The following is an 11,612-nucleotide window of genomic DNA, read 5'->3' as shown; positions in this document are numbered from 1 at the left end:
TATCTCTGACCATTTCCTCAAAACTTGTTCTTAAAGGAACTAATCAATAAAAAATAACAAAAAAGAACAATAATAACAAAATAAAAGACGTATCGACACTTATATAAAAAAAATATATATTATTAAAAATGTTAACTTCTAGTTGGCCTATTTTGTGGCATATTGCTGAATGATATAGCCCTACTTTTTCGGTTTATTGGTGTTTGATTAAATTCCATTCTTAAAGTCTTGGTTCAATGTTATTTGGACTGCAATTTTCTTTTTACTTTTCTGTTTTGAGGGAGTCTATAAAGGGGAAGGGATACAAACGCTTTCAATTTGGTAACTCCTTGGTGTTGGAATGGGTGGCGCATTTCTTTTTGACAATAAAGCACTTTTCTCCACTAGGTTCCAAAAATATAGTTTTGTTCAATCGTCTTAGTGTTTTGACAGTATATTCGTCGTTTTTAATAATAAGTTTTGATTTTACAAATTTTGAGAAAACTGTTTTTTTCTACCTATTTTTAATTTATATGCCTGCAATATTTCTTCATGGCTTAAAATATATTTAATTATTTGTACAGGGTCTCAATTTGAAAAGGGTTAATGTGCATATCTCACAAAATATAAGAGTTGAAAAAATGTGGTTTGAAATAACTGTCTTAGAGGTTAGAACAAACAGAACCATCATATTTTAGTCAAGAGGTAAATCCATTATTAAATCATCCCTAAGCGCTACTTACCCCATTCATAATGGAACCACCCTCTTTTGTCATAACTTCAAATTAAAGGTCTTTTTGAGTAGCATTACTATACATGAAAAATTGTTTCATTTACCACTCAATGGCATCTTTCATTGAAGGTGGTTATATATGGTGGTTCTATTCTTTTCTAGTTCTAGTCTTTTTAATAGTTATTTCAAACTGGATTTTTTCATGTCTATTATAAGCAATTGACATGCTTTCTTATTACTATATAAGATAAATTCGCGTCAAAATATTGTTGCAATAAAAATAAAAAAATACCTACCATGCAGAGCAAAAATAATTAAATATGACTTAGTTTAAACTTAACATTTGCACATAAAGGGATTTAAAATCAAACTATTGTGTAACAAATACATGTTTTATATTTTTTCCCCAAAGGTTTTAAAGTATCACTAGATTGAAGAGAATAACAAAACAATTACTTTAAATAAGCATTGTTTTTGATAATCTGTAAAAAATATTTAATTTTACAGCCAAAAACTAAAGCAAAAATCTTTTAAAAGATATAAAAAATAAAGTGTATTAAACTTATTAATTAATAAAATAAATATTTTTTAAATATTTAAACTATTAATTTGTCATAAGCAATAAATATTTAAGGGTAAAAAAACTTAAAATAAAGAATGTTATGTTGCATTTTTTATTATTCTATATATTTTATTTTTCTTAGAGCAAAAAAAAAGTATCTCTAATTTTAAAAGAGGAAAAAGTATCAATATTGATAATTAATTAAAACAGAATATAGAGTTAAATAAATAGTAAAACCAGTGAATTAAATAAATCTTTGAATAGTAATTAATTGTATATTAATAATAATAATAATAATAATAATAATAATAATAATAATAATAATAATAATAATAATAATAATAATAATACACTATTAATATTGTGAACTGTGTAGGGCTAACGCCTTAGTCTGCACTCAGCCTGTACTCCGGTAGGTACAAAACATGTGTATCTTTATTATGTGGTTAAGACTGATACTTGGTGTTTTTCTTTTGGTTTATACAATACATTAATTCCTTCACAAATTCAGTAGCATATTTTCACTATCTAAACATGATAAATAATCACTCTAATACATTTTGTAATTATTATCTTCAAAACAATTAATGAAAGCGTAAATCTAATTTAAAAAAAAATCGATTCATTCCAGTCAAATTGTTAAAGACTTTTATGCTCAAACGGCAATAAACTCAAGCATCATAATAGGGTATCTCTTCTAATAGCAATAGTTATTTTTGATATGTATTATGTTTTTCGGATAAAAGACTTTTTTAATGATTGTTATAAAACAATAAAATGCTGAAAAAAATTAGCCAAGGTACTCATACTACTAAACTAGTTTTTATATTATGAAGAACCAAACCGGCTTCAATAGATCTTTGACTCACAAATTCCCAGGTATCGGGCATTTTCATTAAGTTATTTTTTAATTAAATTTTAATTTTTTTAATATAGGTACTACCCTTTGTAAAAAAAAAATCAACAATTAAAAATATCTTTATTAAAAAATAGAAAAGAAATAGAAAGTTTTATTTATTTTAAGACTTATACCGCTAGAATATCTGATAAATATGAAAAGTGAATATTCTCTGCATATCAGCGAAATATATGCCAGGAATATTGTTTTTCCATATACGAGTTTTAGAATATTCATGGGATATTTCAGGCATATTATAATATATTTCATCAAATAAGACATAAATGGCATATTCCACGGATATTGGGTGCCGTCTGGGCAGTAGTATAGGCCTGGGTTTTCCATTTCTGTCTATCCCAATCTTAAGCAACGTCATTTTTCCTATTTATTTTTTCCTATTTTCAGGGGTAACTTTTCACTAGAAATGTCTAAACAGTAACAGCTCAAAAATTTCGCAATTTGTTCAACTTATTGTGCTGCCTATTTAATTTCAGAATATACGTTTTATAGCTATAGGTCTGTGAGCTCCTTATTACTGAAATTGTGTCTATTGTTATATTTGTCTAATACAACATTCCTATTCTATCTAAGCTTACTATTTCAATTCATTAACATCAGGAGAAGATAAAATTTAAAATATTTCTTAAGACATTTGACCTATAAATTAGAAAATGACTAGATTAGATAATAGACTTCTGTCATGTCATTTTTAAAAAAATGTAATCCAAGTCTAGTAAATGATCAAAGTTGACATTTTCTTCTGGTAATGCTAACCGTAAATGCAAAAATTATCAAAATAAATTAAGTTTCATTATAATCATTTTTATATAATTCTTGCCTCTAACGTCTACAAGTCGAAAGTCCTAAAATTAAAAAAAAATTCTATTAACCTTCGATAATTAATTTAATTAACGAATTTGTAAAGCCTATGGAAGCACCTGACAAAACCAGATAACATGTGCGTACGTAAAGAAAAACAATAAAATTCCGGCACGCGACAGTCCGTTTGTGTGGCAAAACGAATAGAGGAACAATAAGGAAATTCAAGCCTACTTCAATTACATAACCAGTTCATAATCATTTATGTTGAAATTAAAGTTTTTAATAAGGAAAATTACGATTTTTTTCCGCCTACGTTGCAAGTGACAGCTACAGGTTCGCATAAAAAAAAATAAACGGAGCTTTATTAAAAGGTTAAGTAGTGTGCGTCATTTTCAATTTTCCTTAATATTTTTAAAAGTAATTATGTAACGCCAAGTGAACAATACGTAATTACAAAACCCTTTTTTACTTGTTAGCCTTGAGAGCTCTTTGATAAATCGAAACGGTCAGAGATGCAAAAAAAGGACTAAATTTTAAGACGAAAACAAACTAATTTGCATAATATATGTATTAATGTGTCTATAATCTCAAAAGATTAATCTAAATTTGGTGATTTATATGAAAATAACTACTAAAAATGCAAGATGAATTATTTCGCTATGCAGACAACCTTAAAATTATTGCTGTGGCATTTAGTATATAAGCCTTTTTTGCTTGAATGTGTTGTATTAGTATATGAACAACATTTCGTATCGAAACAGCCCAAATTTAATCAAAATGTTTAAATTCGTAAGTATACTTAATGTTTTATAATCACTCGAATATAATTATGATTTTTTCTAGATCGTATTTTTTGCCTTTTTGGCTGTAGCCTTAGCTGCGCCAGCTCCAGAAGCAAAAGCTGATCCCAAACCTTGGTTAGCTTACAGTTCTCCTGTAGTAGCAACAGCTCCTGTGGCCTACGGTGTTCCTTTGACTTATGCCGCAGCCCCACTGGCCTACAATGCTTACCCTGCTTATTCTGCATATGCTTCTCCTTATGTTGCCACTGTTTACTAAGCTTCTTTAAATTTTTCTTTTGTAATAATTATCATTGAATAAAGTTGTTAGTCTTATCTGAATTATGTATTTTTACTGTTAGAAGGGTTTTGGTTATCTGAAGGCCCAAGTACTAAAGAAGCAAAATAGTAGAAGGTAATAATAGTAGTAAAATAATAGTAGGTGGTTGAAAGTCCTGGAATTTTCTCAAATTTGAATATTATAAAAAATTATGGTCATATTTTAAGATATCATATTTTGAATCATAATTTTTTCTCAGCCATTTGCAAAAAAATGTACTGCCATTGAACATTAAAATCCTGATTTTTGATCATTATTTCATCATTTGAAGGACAATTAATTTATGATCTTAAGATTTTAATTATAGTATAAAATTCATGATGAAATTGCAGCCAGTCCACTAAAGTCCATTTAAATAATGACTTAAAGAAACATTTTTATAAATTTAAAATATTTTTAACAATACACATATTGGGCAAAGTGGTCGTTTTATTTCCGTTATGAAAATTGTATATACATACGAACGTGGCGTCGTTGAGCCAAGCATTAGTATTTATGAAGTTTATTACTTCACATATTGATTTATATCATATATTCATTAAAATACATAATTAAATCTTAAGAATAGCATTGGTTAACATAAACTACACCTATAGAGAATTTTTTTAAAATAAGTAGGCAATAGTTCTAATTCGCATATTATACCGTGAACTGGGGCTACTTGCAGACATTTTTAGCACATTTCCCAACGTACCCCCGTACATTGTAACTTTACAACTGCAAAAATTACATTGTACCGATTTATTTAAGGGCTACCCATGGCTGGTATAAAAATTGGAAGAATCCAGCGATTGGTCCCAAAAAAAATTTGTTTGTGGGGTGTTCAAGTTACCTCATGGTTGGGGCAACTTGCACATCAATTAAAAATCTTCAATCTTTCGAATCCTCACACCATTCTCAATCAAATAAGGGCTTTGCTGTCTTTATTACAGGGTCCACAAATCCAAGCTCGACACTTCGTGCATTGTATACAATCAATTGCGCCTCTGTAGTCTTTCCAATTAATCTTGCAGATACCACACTGGGAGTTTTTAGTCTTTCTTTCTTTCTTGCTTTTCCGGGTAGGGAGTTGCTGAGTGCATGGCAAAACGCTAGATGAAGAGGGTCCTGATTCTTCGGCTGTAGTTCGAAATTCCTCAGGAACAGTTAGAGGATTTTAAGAAATATTAGGGTCTGTAACAGTGCGAGACGCATCACTTCCAGGTTCGACTTTTTTTCCCCTTTTGCGTTTTTTCTCAACCTTTGTTCGACGGTGCTCTTTCAACAAATCAACCAAGCTGTTGTCTAAGACTCTTTCGATGTCTGCATCTTTTAGTCCACCAGGAATGCGCTTTAAAACTTCGTCGAGACTTGCAGGATGCAAACCAGTTGCTCTAAATCCTGATTTGAGATTCTCTGCTACATTTTGATTTACTCCTTTTCACAATCTGTCCAGTAGGTTCGGAAATTGTTCTTTCGGGATACAGCCTTGGAACCGCGAGTCCTTTCTCCACTGATCGAGAATCTCTCTCCATTCTTTTTCATAGGCGCAAATACGGCCACATCAAGGGGCTACATTAAATGCGTGGCATTGGCTGGGAAGGGAGTTATGTAGATGCTATTTGTACCACATACCTCTATCACCTGTGGTGAAAAGTGGCTTGCCAGGTAGTCACCAACGAGAATCATCTGGTCGTTATTTTCTCTGATGGATTCGACGTGAGGCAGGAAAAGCTAGAAGAACCACATTTCGAATAAGTTCATGTCGAACCATCCGCTCGCACTGCTCGCATATTTTGTTCCTCGCGGTCCACCTTGCGTCCAGTTGTCATAAAGATTCAAAGCTTTATATACAACCATTGGTGGTAAAAGGTCTCCATTGGCATTTCCATAAACCATTAAACTGATCGTAGCCCGGGAATGCTCCTGAACTCTTTCCACTCTCTTCGTGTTCCTTGGCACCACCTTCCTGGAGCCAGGATCATCTGTAACGTTGGTTTCATCATAGTTGTACAAATTTGAGCTTTTCACTGCTCTATTTGCTAAGTCAATATTTTTTCTTTATTTAAGAAGTTATTTTTGAATATTCGAACATTTTTTCCTTGTTTGTCCAAAAATTTTTTTATTACGTCACGAATATCAACTTTTGTGAGAGGAAATCCCCAATTTGCTACAACACTTAATGACTTTGAAATGAGAGTCTCTTCTTGATCACCAAAAACCTTTGGACGACCAACTTATTTCGAGTGTGCACCAAGAAGTCTTCGACCTAACGTAATGTGTTCTACTTTAAAAGTTTCGGCTGCTAATTTCCTTGACATACCCGCATTTACTGCATCTACCGCTTGGCGCAAGGCGTTCTCTGAGTAATTCCGGTAATTTCTTGCTCCCGGAGTTTTTTTATACGTTTGAACCATTTTTATACTTTATTTACCTGTAATAACAGAAAGCCGGCGATAAAACACAAAATAACATAACCTAAAAAAAAGTAAACAAAAATACACGTGGTGTGCAAGTTACCTCGGGGTGGGCAAGTAGCCCCACATTACGGTATGTATGTATAGCATGTGGATACAACCCTATAAAAAAATTATTTAAAAATTAATTTTGTAAATCCTACTTTGCTCAGGATTGTTGATCAGATTCATATCTTGGACTTAAAAAGTGTTTTTTTCTATATTTTTAAATACGCTCCAGCTGGGAGAATAATAATGCCTTGTGATTTTTTAAAGTTAATGATTAAAAAAGACACTAAATTATTAAAGTTTATTATTGAATTATTGGAACAAAAATTAAGCATCGGTTGTTTCTTATTAATAGATTTCTTTTTAGTTTTTATTATATTTTTTTTATTAAAGTAAACATAATTATACAGGGTGTTTCACAATTTATCCGAAAAATTTTAACCATATCTGCGCTGTTACGAAACAAGTTGATTTCTCAAAAAAATTTAATAAATGTCCTACAGGTATAGAGATAATAAAATAATACAGTTTAACAGTTCACTTACTTAAAAAACTGTTCAAAATTGTTTCCATTGACTCTAATGCAAGCTTGAGCACGTTTAATCCAATTTTGGCGCACTAATTCAAATACACCTCCTTCCTGCTGTTCCTGAAGTCAAATTATCGGCAACCACTGCAATTCGGTCACGCAATTCTTCAATATTCTGAACTGGAGTACGGTATACCTCGTTTTTTTAAGTGTCTCTATAAAAAAAAGTCCAGAGGATTTAGGTCGGGAGACCGTGGAGGCCATGCAATTGGTCCACCTCTTCCGATCCAGCGTATCTGCTGTACATGATTAAAAAAATCACGAACTTCTAGAGATTAAACCAAAAACACAAAAAATTCCTGATATTTTGTTTTCGTCAGTTGTTTGGTACAACATTTGCTACAATAAATTATTAATGCGTATTCTAATATCACGATTCACGACGATGAACGCAAAATACAGATATTTATTTTTCAATTTATTATTGAAACTCAGGTTTATAACTTAATTTCTGTAGGACTTTTATTAGGTAGGATTAGGAGGTATTGATAAATTTATTGGTTATGAAAATTTGACATTGACTTTCTTTTCGGTAAATTGGTAAATATATCAATTTGGATGACATTGTTTTAAAGATTTTCCAAACCTAACCTTAACATTTGTTTTTCAACTGGTTCAGAATTTTTAGAACTATTAAATATTGAAAGTTTTTATATATTGAAATTAAAATATAAATATTTAATAATTTGCAAATTTTTAAGGCCAAACAGGTTTTAATTTCGTATATTAGACTTAGTTTAAATTTATCAAGTCATATCTTCGGCGGTCTACAGAATTAATAGATTCAAAATTATTGTCTTAATATTAAAACAAAAGCATAATTAAAAAAAAATAGTGTTTTTTTTAATTTAATTTTTTAATTGTTAGAAATTTTAGTTGAAAAATTTTAGAAATTTAATCTACTATATTATAGGTATGACTAAGAAAAATCCTGATTTTCCTAAACTTGATGGGAATCTTTATTCTTTTTAACAAAATATCTACAAAATTAAGATCACTAGAATGTAATAACGCATCCCAAATGCTATGTCCCTAATTCATTTAAGGTGAAGCAATGTTTTTTTATAAAAATGCTTGGGCCCAAACATTTTTATATTAATTTCTGCTTTTTTGTACGTAAAGTTTGTATATACAAGGTTATTCAAAAATTCATTTTGACAATCAACTTCGTTTTTTCAAATATAATTTTTAAATTTATTTTTGAATTTCGCCTGGAATTCTACTTATCACATCCTATACCTAAATTCAACAGTTTGAAAAAATCACGGCCGAATATTATTATTGAAGGTCGTACCTTACCTATTAGAATTTTTATAAACAGAGCAAAATTCCAGTAATCTATGTTGTTTGGTGACCGTGTATTATCATTGAAACTATCATATGACTCAAATAGAAGTTACTGAATTAATCAATGAAATCCACCCTAATCATCCTCCGATATTTTTAAAGATAGTGACTAAAATAGCGGATTAATTTAGAAAATGCGGTCATGTTAAAGATCTGCTGACATCTGGTCGTCGTGCATGAGATGAAAATAAACAACTTCACGTTTTGCTTTCTTTGGAAGAAAATCCATGCACGCCCCTATAACAGATTGGGGCTAGTTTACACATGGTGAAATCTGAAGTTCACTAAATAGCATAAATATTACCCATATAAAGCCGTTTTAGTGTAGTTTGTATTTCAGTGAATTATTTGATGATAATTTTGATGGACGAAATAATTTTTGTGAATACTTGCAAAATGTGCAATCTAAGTAATAATCTGTTGTGTGAACAGACAGTATTGTCAATATTGGGCAACAGAAAATGCGCATTGGATGATGAAGGTGAACATCCAGTACCCTCAAAAAATAGATGTGTGGTGTGAAAAAGTGCACGAAGAATACGTCTATTTAATTAGTACTAGCACTACTAGCTTTATTTCCAAATCCATTGGTCTCAGACTATTCTGACGAAGAACTAATTTTCCAGCAAGATAGTACTCCTCCGCACTATACTGCCACTGTGCCTTCATTTTGGATGAAACCTTTCCCAATTCTTTATTTTATTTTTTATTTCTTGATTTGGTCCAAGCATTCTTCTCGAAGGTCCCTCTATTTATTAGGCCTAATTAATAAAGATAATATTATTTTTTCTTAATTTCCTGCTACCAACTGAATAAATTATAAGTTTGTCTATCAGATATCTTATCTTATAAACTTATAACATTGTAATATACATAATTTTATTTATAACCTTGGCTAATAACTAGTCAAAAATATTGACTATATTATTTAGTCTGCCTTTCTTTAACGTTTCGTTTTCTCTATTACTACACGGATTATTATAGAGATATTAGAAATCGATGTTTTATAATGTATTATAAGTCTCCATATGCAATAAATCTGTTTAAGAAGAGTTACCAAGTTTATTCATATAAAAATATTGCATTCTTCGTCTCTAAGTTCTAAGCTGAGTGAGCTTCAAATTATCATCCAATCGCTCTCCTTCCAATATTATCGAAGATTATAGAAAGATTGATTAAAAAAAGCCTATTATTATTCCTGTTTAAATATCAAATACTAACTCCCAATCAATTTGGCTTCTTGAGTAATAAATGCACTAATGATACTATGTTCTCTCTTTTTAACAGTATTTACTACAGTATAAACAATTATCATTTAACAGCAACTATTTTCTGTGATTTCTCCAAGGCTTTTGATTGTGTAAACCATATTATCTTGATCAACAAATTACAGCACTATGGGTTCAGAGGAACGCCTCTCGAATGGTTTAAGTCCTATCTTAGCTACAGAAGTTAGCTTGTAAAGGTTGATACGACCATGTCTTCTAGCAGAACAATAGAATGTGGGGTACCTCAAGGTTCAGTTCTGGGCCAATTTCTGTTTGTGCTGTTTATTAATGATATGGCCCATCATAACATTAGCGGCAAAATCTGTCTTTTTATTGATGATACTAGCTTTACATGGAGCAATCCGGATGTTGCGGCACTTCATGCAACTATTGCTAAAGACATTAAATCTTGGTGCGATTCGAATCTTCTCTGCTTAAACATCTCAAAAACTAAAGTCTTATCTTATAAAGGTACTATCCAATCCTTTGTACTTAGCAACACCAGCTTGGACGTTGTTGAATTTGGGAAATTTTTGAGACTTATTGTTGACAGCTCTTTGAAGTGGGAATTACATATCGATGTTTTATCTAAAAAATTAAGTTCAGCTTGTTTTGCCATAAGATCAGTTTCCCGGGAATTGGAATCTTTCGTTATCAAGAACAGTGTATTATGCCCTTTTTGAGTCCCATCTTCGTTACGCCTTTCCATTCTGGGGCACATGCTGTATGACTCAGTTTGAGCGTACTTTTTAACTACAAAAGAGAGCGGTTCGCTATTTACTAGGACTTGATAGTCGAGCTCACTGCCAAGAAATGTTTAAAAGATTTGAAATATTAACTCTTCCATTTTTATTCATTTTTGAATCTATTTGCTTGGTTCGCAAGCATATATCAGAAATTCCTAATAGACCATCTCGCAATTATCCACTTCAAAACGCAGAGCATGATCTTTGTGTGCCAATCCCGAGGTCAGGATTAATAAAAAACGCTATTCTTTACGGAGCTAATAAGTGCACAATCACCTACCTTTGAAAATTAAATCATTGGCATCTTTTCCTCGATTTCGCAATGCTTTGAAATCGTATTTACTGGAGAGAGCTTTATATGCAGAAGATGATTTTTTTTTAATATTAATTTTTGAGTAGCATGCACGCACTGGCTGATTATTAAATTTTTTACGATGTAGAATAGCAATATTTTGTATTGCTAAATTTCTATAAACATTTTTATGACTTTTTAAACATTGTATTAATTTTTGTGACTGTTTTTGTTACTTTTTTTTATTTTACTTTCTTGTTACTATTTTTATTTACTTTCCTATTTTCTTACTTTTTACATTTAGTATAAGAAATTTGACCAGGTATATTTATGTCTTTTGTACCCGGTTTTCTATATATTTATTTAGTGCTTGTATTTTGGTTTCTATATTTGTGTGTTTTGCTTTTTATGTATAGCTTTGTCTACAAATTTTTTTTGACAATAAAGCATATTTGATTGATTGATAAGACTATTTTTTTAAATTTTAGTACGATTCTCCCAAATAAATAACTCTAATATACCTTTTTTATGTATCTTTAAAAAAAAAATAATGTCAATATTTCAATTTTTATTTTTCATATCTTTGAAACTGACCTACTTTTTTAATATTTTGTTTACTAAATTTAATTTCATTATTTCAGCGTCCCGACCACATTATTTAATATACGTACAGATAAAGAATACGAATTCGGAAATATTCTTAAAGCAGGTAAATAAAAGTTCGTGATGAGGTATATTTAGACATGCCTTTAAGAAAATAAAATTAAAGAACGTACATTAGACTTACACTTTGCCTTCACGGAGGTGGCGAGA

General features: G+C 30.6%; 1 long non-coding RNA gene across 1 annotated transcript; it reads left to right on the top strand.

The window, feature by feature from the left end:
• Window positions 1-3,384: 3,384 nt before the first annotated feature.
• LOC126739753 (uncharacterized) lies at window positions 3,385-4,115 on the top strand. Its single transcript, XR_007661700.1, has 2 exons — window positions 3,385-3,783; window positions 3,838-4,115. It is a non-coding gene; the product is annotated as an uncharacterized LOC126739753 (long non-coding RNA).
• Window positions 4,116-11,612: the final 7,497 nt, after the last annotated feature.

Source organism: Anthonomus grandis, chromosome 8 (assembly GCF_022605725.1).
Source record: "Anthonomus grandis grandis chromosome 8, icAntGran1.3, whole genome shotgun sequence".
In the NCBI taxonomy this organism is placed as follows: Eukaryota; Metazoa; Arthropoda; class Insecta; order Coleoptera; family Curculionidae; genus Anthonomus; species Anthonomus grandis.
This window is presented reverse-complemented; position numbering and strand designations above follow the sequence as displayed.